This window comes from Mus musculus, chromosome 2 (assembly GCF_000001635.26).
Source record: "Mus musculus strain C57BL/6J chromosome 2, GRCm38.p6 C57BL/6J".
NCBI classification, from domain to species: Eukaryota; Metazoa; Chordata; class Mammalia; order Rodentia; family Muridae; genus Mus; species Mus musculus.
The window spans coordinates 102,940,465-102,961,271 of record NC_000068.7 but is presented as its reverse complement, the minus strand read 5'-3'; the positions used below and the strand labels follow the sequence as shown (position 1 = coordinate 102,961,271).

The window sequence follows — 20,807 nt, the reverse complement described above, 5'->3', positions numbered from 1 at the left end:
GGTCAAATCTAAGTGGATTAAGGAACTCCACATAAAACCAGAGACACTGAAACTCATAGAGGAGAAAGTAGGGAAAAGCCTCAAAGATACGGGCACAGGGGAAAAATTCCTGAATAGAACCGCAATGGCTTGTGCTGTAAGATCGAGAATCAACAAATGGGACCTCATAAAATTGCAAGGCAAAAGACACCGTCAATAAGACAAAAAGGCCACCAACAGATTGAGAAAGGATCTTTACCTATCCTAAATCAGATAGGGGACTAATATCCAATATATATATAAAGAACTCAAGAAGGTGGACTCCAGAAAATCAAATAACTCCATTAAAAATGGGGCTCAGAGCTGAACAAAGAATTCTCACCTGAGGAATACCGAATGGCTGAGAAGCACCTGAAAAAATGTTCAACATCCTTAATCATCAGGGAAATGCAAATCAAAACAACCCTGAGATTCCACCTCACACCAGTCAGAATGGCTAAGATCAAAAATTCAGGTGACAGCAGATGCTGGCCAGGATGTGGAGAAAGAAGAACACTCCTCCATTGTTGGTGGGATTGCACGCTTGTACAACCACTCTGGAAATCTGTCTGGCAGTTCCTCAGAAAATTGGACATAGTACTACCGAAGGATCCCGCAATACCTCTTCTGGGCATATATCCAGAAGATGTCTGTTTCATTTCTAAGGAGAGACAGAAAGGGTGTGGATCTGGATGGGAAGGGAGGTGGGAAGAAACTGGAGGAAATAGAAGGGGAAACTATAATCAGAATATATTGCATGAAAAAAAAAACTATTTTCAGTTAAAAAATCTAAAAAAAAAAAAAAATCATTGGTTACTGATAAGACTAACAGCATGTTCCCTTGTCCTTGCTCTGACCTGATTCCACCACTCAGATTCTCCTCCTTATGTGAACTTCTCACTAAATGAGTCAGTCAAGATGGGAGAGGGAGGGTTAATGGATTAGAACAATCTTTTTTCATTTTTTTTAGTTTAAAATCTTCCTAGCAACAGTGTTAAGAAAGCAAAACAAAACAAAGCAAAAAAAACAAACAAACAAAAAACAAAACTTCAGTCAGGTATGGAGTTTCCTAGCACATAGGAGACTGAAGTAGGCAGATCTTTGTGAATTTGAGGCCAGCCTGGTCTATATAGCAAGTTTCAGGCCTGTAAGGGCTATACAATGAGACATTGTCTCAGGAAATATAATAATACTAACTACTACTACTACTACTACTACTACTACTACTACTACTACTACTACTAAATGAAACCTAATCAAACCAACTTTCTCTTTTCTGATAAAATCACCAGTCCTCACTCCCTTTACTGCTGAGCAGAGGGAAACTGTGGCTCCAGCAGTAATCCTGGGATCAGAGGGTGGGGACACTCAAACCTCTTTGTTCCGCAGCTGTCAAACATTTATCCAACACCCTTTGTACCTCTGGCTCCACTCTAGGCACTGCAGATAGAGCAGTGGAAAGAGAGAAGACTCCTCGTGGAGTTACACTTTGGTAGAAAATACATGGACTGTAAATATTTAAGACTGCTTTGAACAAGGTGATGTCTTGACATTTTAAAAAGCCTCCCCAAGCCAGGGGGATAGCAGAAGGTCCTGCCTGGAACAGGCCTTTGATATGCAAATTGGCTAACCTAGAGCCACATCTCTGTTTGGGCCCAGCACCCCTGTATGTTTAGTCATCCCAGGGTTAGACACCAGGCCAACCAGGAACAATCCAATAACTTAGAGCTTGATGAATTATGCAAACTAGTTAATCTTGAATCTTTGCCTTGCCAGCCTGCCTTTGCTCATAGGAATGCCCATAAAAGGCAGTCCCTGGGTTTTTCCTGACTTCTCTGCCCTCTGACCACCCTGTGTTTTCCCACAGCCCCAAGTAACATGTGAGTCTAGTAAATCTACTTTTCTGAACCTGATGTGTGTTTCTTCTTCTGTCTGAACCCAACCGATCATCACAGAGAAGAAGCTGGGATGTCTCAATGTACCGCAAGGACATTGTGAAAGAATCTTCACACCGGCAGTGTGGGCAGAGGGTCCAGCAGGAATACTTTCCCTGTACAGATGGTGAATGGGGAACGTGCCACCCCAAGGTGAAGCTTGAAGGAAAAGATGAGTGAACAGGACAGTACCTGGGAGGACAGCCAGGAAGCAGGTGTGGCGGGAAGGGGAGCCAAGAAGACATTGGTGGGAAGTGAAGTCAGAGGGAAGGGCCCAGGCAGGTCACCAGAGGTTGTGAGGCTTGGCTCTTTCTCAGAGTACTGTGGAAGGCCCTGGGTGTGTATATGTGTGGAAGGGGGCGTGCTAATGGAAAGAACAGTATGCTATGACTTCAGTTTAATTCATATAGACTGCATGGAAAGAATTCACAGGAGGTAGGTGAAAGTGCGACAGAGCCAGTTAGGAAGTCAAAAAGATGAGCGAATCCAATGTCCTGACAGCTGCAGTGGAGATGGTGAGAACCGGATGTATCTTATGTCACTGATGAAATCAGATTTACTGTTTGGAAGCGGGCCGTGAATCAAAGTGAGGTGGCAAGGTTTGGCCTGAGCAGCTGAAAGAATGGAGTCCTTGTCAACTGAGACGTGGGAGAGCAGGTGTCGTGGGAGCTTCTGAAATTCTGTTAGCATGCGTTAGGATGGACGGCTGTTAGGTATCCAAAACAGGAGTGATAAGGAGGCTGGTGAAGGTAATGAAGCTGGAGTTTGAAAGTCAGGCTGAAGACATGCATTTGGGAGTTGGTGTTGACTGTCTTCAGACTGGATGAGGTCACTTTGGGAGGAGACAAATGGAGATAAGAGAAGCCCTCTAATGAAGGGTCCTCAGCGATCAGCCCTGCCCTCGGGCCTGCTTCCATAGCAGGAAGCAGATATACTGCTGGTAGAAGAGTTAGCTCCAAGGCTGGCTTTACTCCAGATGGCTGGGTTGTTCCAGGTGTAAAGATGACTGAGGTAATATTCTGTCTCCAAAGTTGGACGTCAGTGGAAACCAAACCTTCTGTGAGGAGTGCCACAAGCAAAACTCTTAGCTCTGTCCCAAGCTCAGCTGGGATTTGACTTGCAAGGGGCCACCCTAGGACGAGCCAGTGCCATAGTTTCCTCCCATGGTCTTTGGTTAAGCGCAGGGCATTCCGTTCTTGTGGTAGAGCATCCAGTCTTTGGACAAGCAGGGCATCCTTCCCACAGTGAGCTGTGACTGAGAGCCGGGACCTGGAGAGGTACTACCCCACACATTTTATTCATTAGCTGAAAATCTCTCAATGTTTTCCATTCTCCTTCCAATGAGTCACCAAATGAATAGAGCCCCTGCTCAAAACTTAATCCGAACCACACAGGATTTTATGGTTTGAACAAAAAGAAGAAATGTAAGGACAGGCTCCAAGGCTGATCTTAATGTTCACAGCTAGATGGCAAGGGGGAATGACAACCTTGAAAGGCTTGCCACCACCTCTGCTCTTCCCATGATGATGTCAAGGAACTTCGATAAGATTCTTCACAGGCGATTATTAAAAGCAGCCTTTTCAAAACAACAACAACAAGAAGAAATCTAATGGAAATTCTAATATAGATGTCTATAATAAATATCCATAAATATAAAAAAGCAGCTTTTTCTCTTGACAGACATTTAGTGGTGACATTGCCAGTTCTGAGTGTCTGTTCTATGCTAGATATTTTGCTTTGTCTATTTAAGATAGGAAGCTTATTTATCTAAGATTTTAATTAATTGATTGGTTTATTAAATACCGACATTAGCAAATCTTTTCTTATTGCTGAGACAAAATACCCTAGGGAAACAACGTAGGCTTCTAGTGTAAGGTTCCAGTCCACCATGGAAGGGAAGGCATGGTGACAGCAGCTCAGGTGACCACATTGTAGCTGCAGTCAGAATGGAGAGAGAGAGAGAGAGAGAGAGAGAGAGAGAGAGAGAGAGAGAGAGAGAGAGAGAGAGATGCTGGTGCCCAGCTTGCTTTCTCTGTTTCATCCAGTCTAGGACCTCTCTGCCCACTGGCACAGGCCACAGTTAGGTGAGCCTTCTCTATTCAACTAATCTTGAAACTACCTCACAAATATGCCTCGAAGCTTGTTGCCATGGTGACTCTATATCCTGTCACATATACAGTCATTATTAATCACCACAATACCTACTCATCAAATGACTCTCAGATCTCAGGTCTGGTGCTTTGTGTTTCACATGAGACGATGAACGAGGCACATGAGTCTTCTACAGTAGCTGCAGCAGGAAGGGTAAAAAAGGCAGCAGATCCATCAGCTCATGGGAAACTTACTAAGTGCTATGAGGTACTGTCGGGCTGCCAGCCCAGAGGGCGCGTCTTCATGAACTGCAGGCTAAACATAGAAATAAAAGCAAGTTACATTTTTTACAGCTTATTGTTATTTCTGACTTAGGAAATGGTTTTTGGAGAGTCACAGCAGGATTTTTAGAAATGAGATTGCTTGTCCCTGAGTTAGGATATTAGCAACATCCATGACCTCATGAAGGCAGCTTACATCTCCTAACATGCTTTTCAAATGACGTAGCTTTGCCTCGCTGAAGAAATAAATCAAAGGAACGGCCCAATCACCCCAGAACTATGATCTACATCTACCCAACAGCTGTTTTCACTTGTGCCGGCCCACTTTTCAGGGGCTTGTAATGTCTAGGAAAGTCTTTGTGACATAGTTGAGAAAATAGTTTAAAACTCACTATGGGGCCCTTGATTGTGGGAAAAGTAGATCACACCTTCTCCTCAAGAGGAATGATGTATTGAGGTCCACAGACAACATGGGCTGAGCCTTGTCCTTCTTAAACTGCTTCCACGGGCTGACCGAGGCCAGCCCACACCAGAATCCTATGATTTGACAGCTTGTCTAATTGGATCACAAGCCACAAATCTTACATAGCAGCTCAGACATGTGGTCATTTTCCTGGCTTTTGGATATTTCTGACTGATACTTCTACAGCAGAAACTCATGTGTTTACCCAGCTTCCCAATCTGACCTCACGTGGTCAGTCAGAGTCATAAGTGTGACAAAACCCCTCTTCACTGTAGCTGCACCAGTTGGACCTGGACATCCCATGGTCATTTAGTCTGTGCATTTTGAATGGTTGTTGATCTTTGTAGTAGCCTCCATATGCTTCAAGAAGAACCAAAATGTTTTCTGGATGAGGATTGAGAGCTACACTTATCAGTGTGTACTTAAAAGTCATGCTAAATGGACTCAGTAGGTTGTGATTATATATGTACATATACATGTACATGTACAAGTAAAAATACAAATACAAATACATATATACACATACATATACATATTATAGTAATTATAGAAGATGTCCCAAACTTAATAGGGAGTAGGGGAACACAGAAAGAGTTGTGGGGAGAGGGAGGAATAGATATGAAGTAAATACAACACCCAGGTATAAAATTCTCAAAATAAAAAAGACAATTTAAATTGAAAAATCTCTTCTAAGATGTCATCTGAACTTATCCTCACTTAGATAGACAGTAAGTCTATACATTGCCTCTGTGGAATCTTTCAGCTGATTTTTATGAACAGGAGTAAGAAAGCCAAGAGACCCAACTGAAGCTTTCTTTACTTGAGGAAGAGGCTGGTCTCTAAGCATCACCCCCTGACACACAGACACACAGACACGCAGATACACAGACACACACACACACATACACACACACACACACACACACACACACACACACACACACACACACACACACTCCTTGCTGTTCCTGGTCCTTAAAACTGACCACATCTCTTCCTCCTTCACTACCGATCAACACCAGCACCTCCCAGTGTTTGAATGGTCTGATGCTGAATTTCATGTTTTCAGTTGGCTTCTATCTGAATTGCACACCCACCTGGTTCTGCAGCCACAGGTTGCAGATGTCTTTGGTTCTTCGAGGCTTGCAGTTCTGCTGTGACTCATGGTCCCTCGCTTTGGATCCTCACTTTCTCTCTCAGTGAAACTCTGAACCCCCCCCACCCCCCCACATCTTGACCCTGCCTGACTCAGATCCTGTCAACCTGGGACGTGCTGCCCTGCTGTAACTTTCCCCTTCCTCTAAGTAACCTCTGGCAATCATGGATACATGGATATGTGGATACATGGATATGTGGTGCTTTCTCATACAAACTCATCATAGAAAGTATGGCGGGGTACCACAGCGGCATTGTGATGTTTGAAATCCAGGCCCTGCCTTTATGTTTTATGTTGCTATCTTAGTGTGTTTTCTGTGAACGCCTGACAAGAGGAATATCCAAAGAGAAGTTGTTTGCTTATGAAATTTCCAGATATTGAAAATCTAATGCTGAGGACTCATTTCTGTTGAGAGTCTTCTTACTAGTGGGGCATATCTACTGAATTCCAGAAGGTACAGGGTGTTGCATAGCAAGACAGAGCCATCAATCAGATATATATATATATAGAGAGAGAGAGAGCTCACTTTGACAACAAAGTCATTCCAGCAACAATGCATTAATCTGCTAATCCATTAATCCATGGATGGATTAATCTCCATGGCAGGGTCCTTGTGACTCATTTACCTCCCAAACACAAATAGCAAGGGAGATTGGGAACTGACTTTTGCAGCAAACCCATGATCAGTTCTCAGACCCACTTTGAACAGTTTGAAACAAGCTGTATCTTCAGTTTTAGGGGCCCCAATGTCTTCTCTGGCTTCTCTGGGCACCTGCATACATGTGATGCCCATGTACTCACTCAGGCTCCTATACATATGCATAAATTAAAAATCAAAAATTTAAAAAATAACTCTCTTCTTTTGACAAGAATAGAAACTTCAAGAAAATATAGAAGTTCCCACCCAGAGGTAAGAAAACTGATAAGAATAAGAAAAATGATAAGAATAAGAAAAATAATAAGAAAACTGAGAACTTTGGCGGTTCCTCAGAAAACTGGACATAGTAATACTGGAAGATCCAGCAATACCACTCCTGGGCATATACCCAGAAGATTCTCCAATTTGTAATAAGGTCACATGCTCCACTATGTTCATAGCAGCCTTACTTATATTAGCCAGAAGCTGGAAAGAACCCAGATGTCCCTCAGCAGAGAAATGGATTACTACTCAGCTATTAAAAACAATGAATTTATGAAAGTCTTAGGCAAATGGATGGATCTGGAAGATATCATCCTGAGTGAGGTAACCCAATCACAAAAGAACACACATGATACGCACTCACTGATAAGTGGATATTAGCCCAGAAACTTAGAATACCCAAGATACAATTTGCAAAACACATGAAACTCAAGAAGAAGGAAGACCAAAGTGTGAATACTTCGATCCTTCTTAGAAGGGGGAACAAAACACCCATGGAAGGAGTTACAGAGACAAAGTTCGGAGCTGAGACAGAAGGAAGAGCCATCCAGAGACTGCCCCACCTGAGGATCCGTCCCATAAACAGCCTCCAAACCCAGACACTATTGTATATACCAACAAGATTTGGCTGACAGGACCCTGATATAGCTGTCTCCTGTGAGGCTATGCCAGTGCCTGACAAACTCAGAAGTGGATGTTCACTGTCATCTATTAGATGGAACACAGGGTCCCCCAATGATGGAGCTAGAGAAAGTACCAAAGGAGCTGAAGTGGTTTGCAGCCCTATAGGAGAAACAACAACATGAACTAAATAGTTCCCTCAGAGCTCCTTGGGACCAAACCTCCAATCAAAGAAAACACATGGTGGGACTCGTGTCCTTAGCTGCATATGTAGCAGAAGATGTCCTAGTCGGTCATCAATGGGAGGAGAGGCTTTTGGTCTTGCTAAGATTCTATGCCCCAGTATAGGAGAACTATCAAAAATGACGAACCATGTAATAACTTTAAACGTGATACAAAAACATTGTCTTCTAAGACATGAAGTTTCTTACAATAAACTCAGAATAATTCCAGAGAATCAAGTGCATAATTATGTTCTGAGAAGCTATAGCAGATGTATCTTTTGCCATCCATTCTATTATATACACATGAAGACCCTGGACACCAGCTATAGAACAGAAAGTAGTGGATTCCAGGGAAAACCAATAGACAGGGGACTTTGGGACCCATGGAACAAAACAGAATGCAGATACTCAGAGTTCTTTTTGCCTCAATAATTCTGGAAATAAAGGTGGTAGAAACCTGTGAGCACAGACTAAAGTAGCCACAGCAACAGTCTCTTTCTCTAGTCAAGAAATCAGGGAATGAGTAGCCAAGCAAGATGGGGAACTTTTGGACTATAACTTCTTGACTCTGTCAAAAGAACACAGAAAAAACTTGTGGTCCCATCCTTAACCAATGCAAGGGGAGGCTAGAAGCAGAGATACAAAGCTTTCTTAATAATTGAAAACCAGTTCGTACAATCTACAACATCAACAATGTAGTGAAGAAAAACCATGCATGGATATATAATAAAAAAGGCATTTGGGAGTGAAAAGCATCTACTCCTGGTTGACAACTCTCAGAGAAGGGACGATGTATCAGGGAACATCTCCAACTTGGTAAATGAGGATCTATTGGGAGAACCTACAGCTAATATTTCACTTGCTGACAAAAGATTGAATACTTTGCTTTTTAATTTAGGAACCAGGAGTGGTTCCCCTTTATTCAACATAATTATGTTCCTTATTTAACATAAATACTACAAATTCTAGACAGGGCACTAAAGCAAGGAGAGACAACACTGGTATTCCCATAGGAGAGAAAGAAATCTTGTCCTCTTTATTTCCTATGACATCAATATCTGTATAAAAATGTTAAGAAATCTACAAAAGTTTCTTATGGTAGATGAATTCCAACAACTCATAGAATGTAAGATCAATATAGAAAATTAACATCTGATTATTGAAATCAAAATGCAGTATTACTTATAGTCATTTAAAAATGGAGTATTTAGGTATGACTCTATTAAACTGTGTCCTGAATTGGCTATTTAAAACTCCAAAATACTGATAGAAGATAAATGCAGTGACAGCCAAACTGTGGATTGGAATGTAAAACACAATAAACATGCTAGTTCTTTGCACACTAACATACAAGTTTAACAGAAAGCCAATCAAAATCTCTGTGAGATATATTGTAAATATCGACAGAACTGTTCTAAAACTTATATTGAAACCTAAAACCTAAATAAATTTAAAAGATCCTTTAAAAGAATAAAAAGTAGCTGAAAGCATTCTGCCCCATCTCAAGCTGTGTTATACTCCAGTAGCCAAGGCTGGCACCAGCAGAAGGACAGACACAGACCAAAATAACAGCTCAGAACTCACGAGCAAAACTACACAGGTTTGCCCAACTGATGTTTTAAAGATTTATTTACCTTTATTTCACGTGTTTGAGTGTTTTGCCGGTATATATGTATATGCATCACACATGTGCAGGGTGCCTGCAGAGGTCAGAAGAGGGTGCCAGATACCTTGGAGCTGCCATTACCTGTGGTTGTGAGCTGCCATAGAGGTTGTAGGAACCCTGCCCAGGTCATCTGCCAAGGCCTCCAAGTGTCCTATAGCTTTTCAGATGTCTTCTTCGGCAAGTGCAGAGTTTCAGAGCAGCAATGGATACTAGAAATTACAAAGCAAAATAAATAAATAAATTTCTGAAAGGGAGAAAAGGTTCTAAGATTAAAGAGCTAAAGAGCGAGTTGTATTTAAAGTCATATTTAGCTCCTAAAACCCTGAGTTGAACTTAAGTCTTGAGAGAATTAATTATCCCATTAAATAAAAGGATATGTAGTATGAAGTGGTCGAGGTGACCCAGAGACAACTGCCATGTCAATCACACTTTTAAAGGTTTTAGTTGTGCAGGTTCCAAAAGTGTTTTCTTTTCCTAATTTAAAAATTTTAATTTGGGAATTTATTCATTAGTTTTCCAAGTAATCTTTGTCCTTGTGAATAAATGAATATAGGCACACTTTCTCTCTCTGTGTGTATGTGTGGTGTGTGTGTGTGTAAAATTTGTTTTCCATTTTCACACCATAACAAAGTCTTTCATATAATTACTATTAAAAAGCAGGCTTTCCAATTTATGTTAGTTTTTCTGCTACTAAACCACTTCAATTGTATCCCCGAAGCCATGTCCCAGATGCCTTTTGTTTAGTTCTGCATATTATTTTAGTCATCTCAGAAATATTTTCTCACAATTCATAGTTGTCATAAGGCAAACCATCCCCCACACAGGTGGGTGGTCTGATTGACTTCTCTGCAAAGGGATCCCATCAACAGTGATAGACCATGAGGGTCCTATGTAGAGGCATCCACAGCTATGATAGGCAAATGAGGGTCCCCTGTATAGACATCCAAAGCAGGGGCAACTTCCAACCTAGGTATTGTCCACTAAGTCTGCTCCCAAGGTGATGCTTGTAGAAAGAAAGAGGATGGATTCCAGTGATAACGATGGAAGCAAAGACATATTCTGCCTTACTTGGGTGTGATCTGCCTCAAGCCATGATGTCCTACCTCAGAGGCTGGGACTGCCAAGCTCAAGACCAAACTGTCAAGACAGCAAAACAGAATTGGTGTCTGGTGGGAGCATGAAGAGCCCACCAATATCTTATCAAGTAAAAAAAAATGGGGCTCCTCTTCACCAAGAAGTCCTCTTTTATGTGTAAGTGGAATCACTCATCAGAGAGGGTAGGGTTACAGGATCATTTAAAATGTGAGGTAGCAAATTATGGCCTATTTTAGTAAAGGCAGGTTTATGCGTATATATGGTCTGTATTCGTTACTATTATATTGCTGTGGTAAAAGAACATGACCAGAGCAGCTTATAGAAGGAAGACTTTATTTGGGACTTACAGTTCCGAGTGATAAAAGTCCATCATCATCGTGGTGGGGAGCATAGCAGCAGGCAGGCAGGCAGGCAGACATGGTGTTGGAGCAGTACCTGAGAATTCACATCTACAAGGAGACAGAGAGGGCACACTGAGAATGGTATAAGCCTAGTGTAAGTTTTTTGTAACCTCAAAACCCACTTCTAATGACCCACACCCCCTAATTCTTCCCAAATAGTCCCATGGACTGGGGCCACATACTGAATACATGAGCCTATGGGGGCCATTCTCATTGGAGTCACTTCAAGTCTCTTCATTCCTACTAGTGGCAGAACTGAGTACTTGGGGCCGATATTGAATGGCTTCCAAAGCCAAAATTATAGTCCATCTGGCACTTTACAGGTAATGTTTGGATATCACCATCCTGGAAGAGGGTAATTAGGGGGTCAGCGTTGCAGTTTCAGGTGTTTGTATTAGAGACACATCCAGAGCATGAACTTAGAGGCAAGGAGAGGAATCGAAGATCCAGCTAGAGTGCCAATACCACAGCTGAATTACAGAGTTCCAGGTATAGTTTGAGACCCAAACAGAAGAATAGTTGTATGGAATGGAAAAACATCTCATGGATCAAAGTAAGATGAAGACTCCATATGTTAGTGAGAGTCACACTCATCTTGTCATGCAGAGTCTAAGGCAATGACGGCAAGTCCAATTTCAATGATTTTCTGGTGAGCTTGAGCCAGTGGTCAGTTTCCAGAGCTCAGAGATACCCAGGTTCTCTACCAAGAGAGTGAGTTAGTATGCTCAAATGACTCACATCTTTCTGTAAAATCAGAGGCACATAGGCATATACACTCCAATTCCTATTTGATGTAGTCACTTATCACCCCATGAGACAATGTGATTAAAATATTTCCCAGGTAGGGAAATGTTACCAGATTGAACAAATAAAAAATATAAAACACCTAGTAAAAGTTAAGCTTTAGATAAACAAAGGGAAAAAAAACACTTGAAATGTTTCATTGAACGTTATTATCCAAAAAATTATTTGTTAAGTGAAGTTCAAATCCCAATGGAAGCTCTGCCTTTTGTCTCTCTGCAGTATTCCCAAGGAGATTATGAATAAATCAACAATGTTTTAACTTCTGAGGATGCAAGAAATTTCTAGACTGCTGGGACTTTTTGTTCTTTCTCTCTGCACAACACATTCCTCACCTACCCGATGTGTTTGTATACCTGCAAGTATGTGTTTGTGCAGGTGTGCAAATGTGGATGTGGTTGCACATGCGTGTATGTACCCATGCTCGGGGAGGCCAGAGATCAGCCTTAGGGGCTGTTTCTCAGTAGTCTTCTCCTTGTGTTTTGAGGCAGGATGTCTTATTGGCCTGGAGTTCACCAAACAGGTTAGGGTGGCTGGCCTACAAGCCTCAGGGACTTACCTCTCTCCACCTTCTCAGTGCTTAGATTACAAGTGTGACCCCATGGCCAACCTTTTTTGTGTCGATTTTGGGCATTTACCTCAGGCCCTCCTGTTTATGGGGTTAGCAGTTTGCCAACTGAGTTATCTCATCTTGCTTCACCTAATTTTATCTTTTGTCTCCTATTTCCATTCTCAGAGCTGTCCTACAGAGAGCCAGTTATTACCTATTGACACCTCCCAGAATTATAATATGGCATGAACTGCCACTGATTGAGGCAAGGAAAGGCTGAAAGCAGAAAGAAGAAGTTGAGCTTCTTAAAGTGACTCACAGGAAGGAAACCTGGTGAGCAGGCAGTTGGATGATTGGCCTCTGACTCACTGGAGGTTTCTTTGCTAGAGATTTGCAGCCGTCTATCACCATCACTGATACTGACGTTAGTGTGCGATCAGCAAACCACTGACTTTCCTTGGCAGCAAATAGAACTCCTTCTTGGTTAAACCTAGGCTTAGACTAAACGGCTGGGTACTTGTTGGTTCCAAACAAAGAATTAAAACTGAAATTGGGGGGGGGGGAAGGGTGGCGGCTGGGTTATAAAGCTTCTTAAACAAAAATGTACAAGACCCTGTGAAGACCATGTTCATGGGTTTGAAGCATTTATCCCCACACTCTCTTCTGTCAGCTTGGTCTTGAGTAATATTCAAGTAAAATCTGGGTCAGTTACTATGCTGTGGTTGCAGAGGATACTCCTCACCCAATGTTCAGAGGATGTGGGCTAAGGTTATCTTTAGCAATGACTTTAAGAATATAGGGCATATTTAAACCTATTAAAACCCACAAAATCAGGTCTCCCAATCCATTGGGCTTCAGAGGCCTCCACAACAGCCTTAGAGGCTGTTTGATGTCTCTGAAAAAGTTAACTTGTAGCTGTATGGACTGTGACCAGCTTACAGCCTCCAGCCTTGGCATGGAGCATATCTCTGGTTTCAAAGCTGAGCGCATCTGTGTCTCCCAGACACCCACTAGACAACGGCTGAACATGCCAGAGCATAGGCATTTCTTTAAATCATAAATTTCTTGAGTGAGTGAGCAGTCTTTTTTCTGGAATTCCCCCACTGGGCTGGCCACAACTTTGTAAGATCGCTGTGATCCGAAGTTCTAATTGATCAACTCCATTTCCTTTCCCCTGTATGTTCTAAGTTATACCCCAATGCAGTGACTAGATGTCTGTTGCCACTGGGTTCTCTTGTTGAAATTTACCTTTCAAGGTTAATCATATTAGGAGGCAGGTCTTTGGAAGGCTATTGAGTCAAGGGTGAAGTCTGAGATTAGAGACCTCTTAGTCTTTCTGTCATGCAGGGTACAGTGAAAAACTAGAGCCTGCAAGTAGCAGAGGAACCAGGCTAGCATGCCCGTATTGAAGTAGGCTTGAAGACATAATGGGCACACCAATATGGCTCCCAAGGAACTGACCACATCAGGTTATATTCTGTAAAGGGAAGGGATATCTTGAGGAGAGAGTAATAAGAAGGGTTTATGACAAATCTATTCCTTCTTTCCCTGGAAGGAATGAGAATGATAAGTGAATTAGAGGAAGAATCAAGCCTTCAAATGTCAGGCTTTGCCTTCCTCGCTCCTCGGGGTCAAGCTTTCTCTGGAGAGGGAACTGTGGAAGTATAGAAAGATATTGATAAACTCGGAACACATCCTGGAGGTGACTGAGAGCACCCAGAAGCCCCACATATATTCTGGCACAGTATCCATGGGTAATATAGTGCAGCATGGCCAGAGGGACCTTCAAAGACAACAGCATGACGTATCTCTATGTGACCATGGATCCTGGTTATGGCCCGAGAAGGTCACATGGAAATGATCAGTGGAAATGTCTGAGGCTTAGAAGTGGCAGCCCCTGAAATGAAGCACTTTGACTTCTGATGGCAGGGTATCATTAGTGTTTCCTGGGTATGAACACTACTGCATGCCAAGGGACAGTTTGGGCCAGGAGAACCTTGGGAGATATTAGCACAGAACCCAATTCTACCTCATAGAGGTTTCTACAAGGACTGTAGGTCACCATGTTGATTTCCATACCTGTAGCCATATGTCAATGCCATTCTTGCCAAGAACAGATCCTGGAAGCAAAGGATACTGGCAGATACCAATATATGCTCATCGATCATCCAAATCTATTCTTCTCTTCAATACTCTGAAAGTCTAAGGGAGTACAAGGGAGACCTAGTAAATTGTAGAATACAAAAGTTGCACACTTTTGCATGTGAATCTACTGATTACCACAGAGAGCTTGTATAAAACATTTTCATTTAGACCTGTAGTGGAAGCTGTAGACTAAGAGCAAGGAATATCTTATTTCATCAGAGTCACAGCTGCCTGCAGAAAACCTCCAATGGCTGAATAAGTAGAGTTGCTATAAGTGGTGAAAGTCTGGCTTCTCTCTAGAACATATTTTCTAAGGGCAGAGGGTAGCTACTGATAAAACCTAAGGTGATTTCAGGTTGCATGTGGGCACCATTCATTAGCCCTGAATCACTATCTCCTTGACAGTCTTGATCACATCCAAACATTTTAGTGGCATCTTGATACTTTCTAGTTCTTCTTGGAACAGTTGAAGATTCAAGATATAGCATCAGGACCACCCCTATCTTTTCTTAGCAAACCAAATGTTCCTCAAGAGAACTTAAGGCACTTGTCTACTTGAAACTTTGCAATGGCTCCTGTTTAACACCGAAGAAAAGCTCAGCTTGCTCAGAGGCCCCTTGCGTTGATGTGCTGCACTCCAGCTTCATCTCTCACTTCCACTGCCTGTCTCTCATTTCCTTTTTCAGCCACGGTGGCCCTTGTAGAATTTTCTTTCCCTGGGTTCCAGCACAACAACTCCTGCTATCTGTCAGATGTTGACCCTGACGGCACCCTGTCAGTGAGCCCCTGTCTGTCCTCTATAGAATTACCAATCCCCTTCCTGCTCTGTGTATGTGTGAGGTACAATATAGTTTACTTATTTGTAAACCTGTTGTACTATTTTAAAAGCAAATATGTATTATTTTATGATGAGCTCAGAAACTTTTGCCTATTTTGTCCACTGTGGAACCCAACACATAAAAGAGGGCTTAGCAGGCAATGAATACTTACATCGTATTTAGTAATTAAATGCATGAAGCTCCAGTTTCACAAGAGCCCCTTCAAGTTGTTATTAGTGAGGCTTCCTTTCCTCTGGCTTCCTTTAACTTTCTTTTTTTTGTAACAAAGCAAACACCGAACAAAATACTGGCTAAATGCAGTGGCACCCTCTTTTCTCTACTTACGGAAATGTGAATATAAACATGTTTATTTTCTCCTTCTAGATGGAGCATGGAGTGTGAACACAGCAGAATCTGGGCTGGGGTTCTTGACCTGGCTGGGCAATTCCCGTTCCCATTCAGCTCCTCCACCTCCTGAAGCCTCCAGACTCACATTCCTGCCTAGTGAGTTCCAGTTGACTCCTCAGCAAAGTGGGTGATCTTAGGTCGGTCTAGGAACAACCTACAGGCCCTCCCCTGCCCACCCCAAAGCCCTGCTCACTGACTACATCACCCCAGAAACACATGTACTGGGCCACCTCCCAGGGCCAGCCTACAGACTCAATTAGTTCAGAGCAAATCACAAGCACAGATCTAGAACTCTGGAATGGAAAGTGGTATGAGGAGGCCTAGCCCAGTCCTCTGGAAGATTCTCAGTAGGGTTTCTTCCTGTCTTCAGGGAAGGAACATTCTTAAGAGACCTCTGCTGAGCGTGGGTGGAGGCTGACAGGGAGTGAGGCTGGAAGCCAGCACCCTAATCCTTGGCATTACCCTTCCTCCCACACCCCAAAGAAGCCACAAGAAGAGTTGGAAGGAGGGCACTGCCTTTGAAATTCAACCCCAGGCTGGCCAACACCTACTCTGGGGTCCTCTGTGCTTCTTTCAGGAAGGTATTGTTGCTAGAGGCACTGAGGATGTGTGTTTATGTTATAAAGAAAATACCTGGTTCAGGGTTTATTTTGTTGTTGGTTGCTACACACACACACACACACACACACACACACACACACACACACACACACACGTGCTCAGAAAATCCGGGTGGGTGATTCTGATTTATTTGAATATAAGACCCTGTGAGCTTAGACTTCTGATTGCCTCAGGCAAAGGCAAATGAGAGGAGACCAGAACAAAGAAAGTGCCAAGACCTGGATCCCTCCTGTCAGCTCACCTGCCTTCAGTGGAACAAACGCACAGCACACAGGAGCATAGACCAGGAAGTTTAAGAAGCAGCCACCGTGCCGCCTAACTGCTAACTCCAAAAAATCAACTGGCCCTTTTCACAAGTCAGTGCCCAGATGAGACCATGGCCTGACAAGCCTTTGGGAGTATTCAGTAATTCCTCAGTATTCCTAAACACAGCCAAAGCTTTCATCTCTACAGAGTCTGTCAAGTCCTATCTCACTCTCCTTCCCACATGTGGCTCTCATATATCCCCACGTAAAGAAGGCTTGCTTTTTTCTGTGTTCCAAATGAGAAGATAAAACCTGAGGGAGATGAAGTAACAAAAAAGAATGCCAAAAAAGTAGCCGAAAGGCATTTCAAATCTAGGTCTCATGGCTGCAATATAGGGTTTTTCTCCATCCCTAGTAGACAAGTTCCTTAAAAATGAGCTGTTCACGAGTCTGGGGCATGAAACCACAGAGCCTACAGATGAGGTTGCAAACTGTAGCTCAAAGCCATCAGGGAAAGAGCCAAGAAGAAGAGGAACCACACTGCAGGAGGACCTTGCTGTGTCTCACGCTTGCCGAATATTTACATGTGTTCCCTATTTAGTCTCCATAGCAACTGGCAGAGATGCAAACATTCCTCATCAGTATGTGTAAGAGGATGAGAGGAGGGGCCTCCAAGATCCTCTTTCTCCCAGCGGACAGGGCTATTTCTATCTGCAGGCTCCATGACTCCTCCCGGCAGCTATGTTGGCATGAAGGTTTCAAATAGTGAATGCACCACATAGGTATTTGAACTGCACATAACGGAAAGGCCTCATCTCCTGCTGCCATGTCCAAATAATTATTCATAGAATCAGGAAAGGATTTTCTTATTAGGCAGTAAAGGACAGAGAGGCTGTGGTTTCTAGCTTTCTTAACCACAATGTCAAAGGCGTGTCTTCATTTCTCTTATAATTTCCAAGCATATGTATTACCTAATTCTCCCTGAAGAATCAAAATTGCTCTATGATGTACTCGTATCAATGATGAGAACTGAGGTTCTGAGCCAGTGAATATCTTTCTCAGAAACCTCCCACTTTAATGCCTGCTCCCACATCGCCCTGGAGGTGATCCCTTCTGTCAGGGGCCCCCAAATGCTGTGTGGGAATTTTGCTTAGAAATAAAGTTTGCATCGCCACCCATTTCAAACAGTGATATGCATGCAAGCGAAATGGTTTCAGTCTCAACAACTCAGTTTGTGTCTAACAATGGTGTATACGGTGTGTGTGGTAGGCGCTAATGCATCCGGGAGTCAAAAGCATCCACATGCTGTGGGGGAAGCAGAGGTAAAAGCAGTTCTGCTTCTCTCCCAACGCTGAGCTTTTACAACCTGTGAAAAACCTTTTGTAGAGCCAACCAAACTTCACAGTATACAAATGATGGACTCAGATACCAAGGCCCGTTGGAAAAACTCCTGTGCAAGTGTCTTGCTGAGACTGGATTTGGGACAGACTAGTGATTATGATGTGGATAGAGAGAAGGCAGCTCACCAACACACTGAACAGAATCAGAAATTTCAAATATAACTATCAAATGCAAGCCACCCCAAGTGCTTCTACGTAGTTTTAAATGGAAAAGTGTGCCTAAAGTCAAATATCCATCATAGTTGTGCTCGATGGGGAATTTTTGTTTAGAGACTTGCATTGATTGAGGTTCTGTTCTCAAATTTCTGGCTGGTATTCCATGTGGTAAAACTTTCAAACTGGGTGGTAATTTCTTTTCAACATTCATACCAACTTTAGAAGAGAAGAATCACAAATAACAAAATCCGAGCTCTCCTTACCCAAACACAAAGGTATATTTTTAGATAGTTAACACCTTCTAAACGCTCCTCTCCTTTTTGCTTAGCAGCTACGCAACTGCATGGGAGCTTGGTGGAAGCCATCACCCATATGCCAGGCATCTGCTCTGAATATGGAAATTGTAGAAATAAAGTAGGCAGCCCCTGCCTTAAGACATGTATAATACTCTCATCTGGGAAGGAGATACATTTATAGCTTTTAGGAGATGGCCCCAGCTCATGGGTAGCTGTCAGACCTCACTCAGTAGCTTACTCCCCTGAGAACCTTACTGTCAGCAGAAGGCTGGCTGGCCTGTTTGACCGTGAACCAGGCAGATAACTTCTGTCCACTGGGAGTTGCTGTTCACAGCTTGACACATAGAGATTTGCTTTCTGTTCTTTCTCTAGGAGTTACTTTAGGGGAAAAATACCACTTTAAAAACCACTATGAATATTATACTTGTGGTAGACCTTAGAGAGAACATTATAAGAAACATTATGAGACACTTGCAGCATATAAAGCAGTTAGATTTCAGTGATAAAGCTGTTCCACCCAAGACATCATGGTAAATTTACAAGAAGATGGATCTGTAAGAAAATGACTCACGTGTACGTAGAAATAAGATACAGGAAGGCAGCCGTCAGAATTGAGTCTTGGCTCTTTGACCTCGGCTGGTTCATTGACTTCGATCAAGTCCCATGACTTTACTGACCTTTGCTCTCTTTAATTGTGACATAAGGTTGTAACTAGGGGAAGAGAAGTTGCCTGCATGTTCTCCAAGTTGCGTTTCTGTTTTAAAACCCCCTGACTTTTTGAACCTTCTAGAATGAATCTGTACTCTGCGGGCAAGAGTCTTTTTTTGCCTATGTGTGCATTTCCCATAGCTGCCAGAGTGAAGTACCACAAACAGTCCGGAATAGCAGAAATCTATTATTAAGACATTCTGAAAGTTAGAAAGTTGAAGATCTAAATGTCAGAAGTTTGGTTTTTCGGAGGGCAGGAAGGAGGATCAATCATGCTTGCCCCCAGATTTTTTGCTGTCTCTGACAGTCATTGTCTTGGAGAACTCAGACTTTGTGTTCACGTTTTCCTCTCTGCATCTGAATCCAAATTTCCTCTTCTAATAAGGTACCAGTCAGGCTTGGGATCTTCCGTGTTTGTACAACTGCATCCTATCTATACCACACAACTAACTCCATTAACAAAAGCTTATTTTTCCTCAATCAGTTTCATATTCTGAGGTATTTATTTATTTAGTTACTGATTGATTGATTGATTGATTGATTGATTGGTAGTGTTTCAAAACTTGGGAGAAGAGCAATTGAACAGCATCAAGCTTTACTCACCCCTGGGGTTATTCTGATCCAAGATGGTAGATAGTATTTGCGTATTTGCTCATTTCAGTTGTCAGTTCTAACCAATTAGATGGGATATTGTAAACAGAGGGACATGAGAGGACATCCGGAGTCATAGGATGTTTGATGTTTTGCTTTGTCCTGTGTATGGGATTCGGAGAACAGGGGCTTGTCAGCCCTCCTGGGGAGCTGAAGCCATAAAAACCCTATCAGTCATCCTGGAAGTCGGACATCTCACCAAACGATGTGAGGAACTTAACATAACCACCTTCTTTTCAGATCTATTCAATTGAGGCACTCCCCAGAGGCAGCTAGCTGCCAGCTTACCCTCTTCCATTGCAACAGCTCTGGCGGAGCTCCTGGTTCCATCTGAGAGCATCAGATCTCAAGGAGGACTCAGCAGGCTCAAGGTAAGAGAGATTTGGGGAGGATTGCACCCTTTAGAAGGAGCAGTTCCCCGGACTCTCTGTGAATTGCCTCTGCTGGGTGGAGGGGGAGAGCTTGCTTCCACCTGAGCGGCTAAGATCTGCTAAGAGTCCCAGCTGGCTGAGTCCCGACTGCCTGCAGACAGAAAGTGAGTTTCTGGAAGCACAGAGAACAAAGTCTCCATCCACTCTAGGCACGTACCAGAGTAAAACGGCCACGTGATAACAGCTGCTGTGGAAATAAAGGCAAATGGGGGTGTGGCCAGCTTCACCTAGAACAGAGACCTCAGACATGGGAAAGCAGCTATCTGTGCCAATGGATGCGAAGGAAATACTTTCATGTTAATTAGCAAGGAATGCCTGGAAATATTAGAGGTAGCTTGGGCTAGTCAGAGACATTTTTAATTTTTTTTCCTCTGCTGGGGCTCTTGCGTGCAGCTTGGGTGACTGGTTTAGGATCGATTGCCCCTTAGGAGAGGAAATTCAGCTTAGCCTTCCCATCTCACAGCAATTATCCGAGGGATAAACCCCGCTGACTTGGTTCTTTCCCTATGAGAAGAGTGGGTAGGCTTGGGTGGGGTCCAGACTCTCATTCTCATTATTTCCGAATATCCCTGAAACCTACCCCTTTGGTAGCACCTTCCTCCACCAATTCCTCGCCTACGCAACTTGCTGACCCCAGAAAAGGCTTCAGAAATTCTCTTCCTTCTTGAGTTTTGCCTTCCCTGAGACTGTGCCTGCCTGGGCTGGTCC

At 43.0% G+C, this 20,807-nt stretch overlaps 1 long non-coding RNA gene across 3 annotated transcripts; it reads right to left on the bottom strand.

Annotated features, from left to right (window-relative positions):
- Positions 1-698: 698 nt before the first annotated feature.
- Gm34483 lies at positions 699-20,210 on the bottom strand. 3 transcript variants are annotated; one of them, XR_866583.2, is made up of 6 exons: positions 19,957-20,210; positions 14,300-14,422; positions 10,816-10,917; positions 9,455-9,582; positions 4,158-4,358; positions 699-733 (listed from the first exon to the last, which is right to left on the bottom strand). It is a non-coding gene; the product is annotated as a predicted gene, 34483 (long non-coding RNA). The 3 variants fall into 3 exon arrangements; XR_866582.1 differs by lacking the exon at positions 19,957-20,210 and adding an exon at positions 18,881-18,948; XR_374826.3 differs by lacking the exon at positions 14,300-14,422.
- Positions 20,211-20,807: the final 597 nt, after the last annotated feature.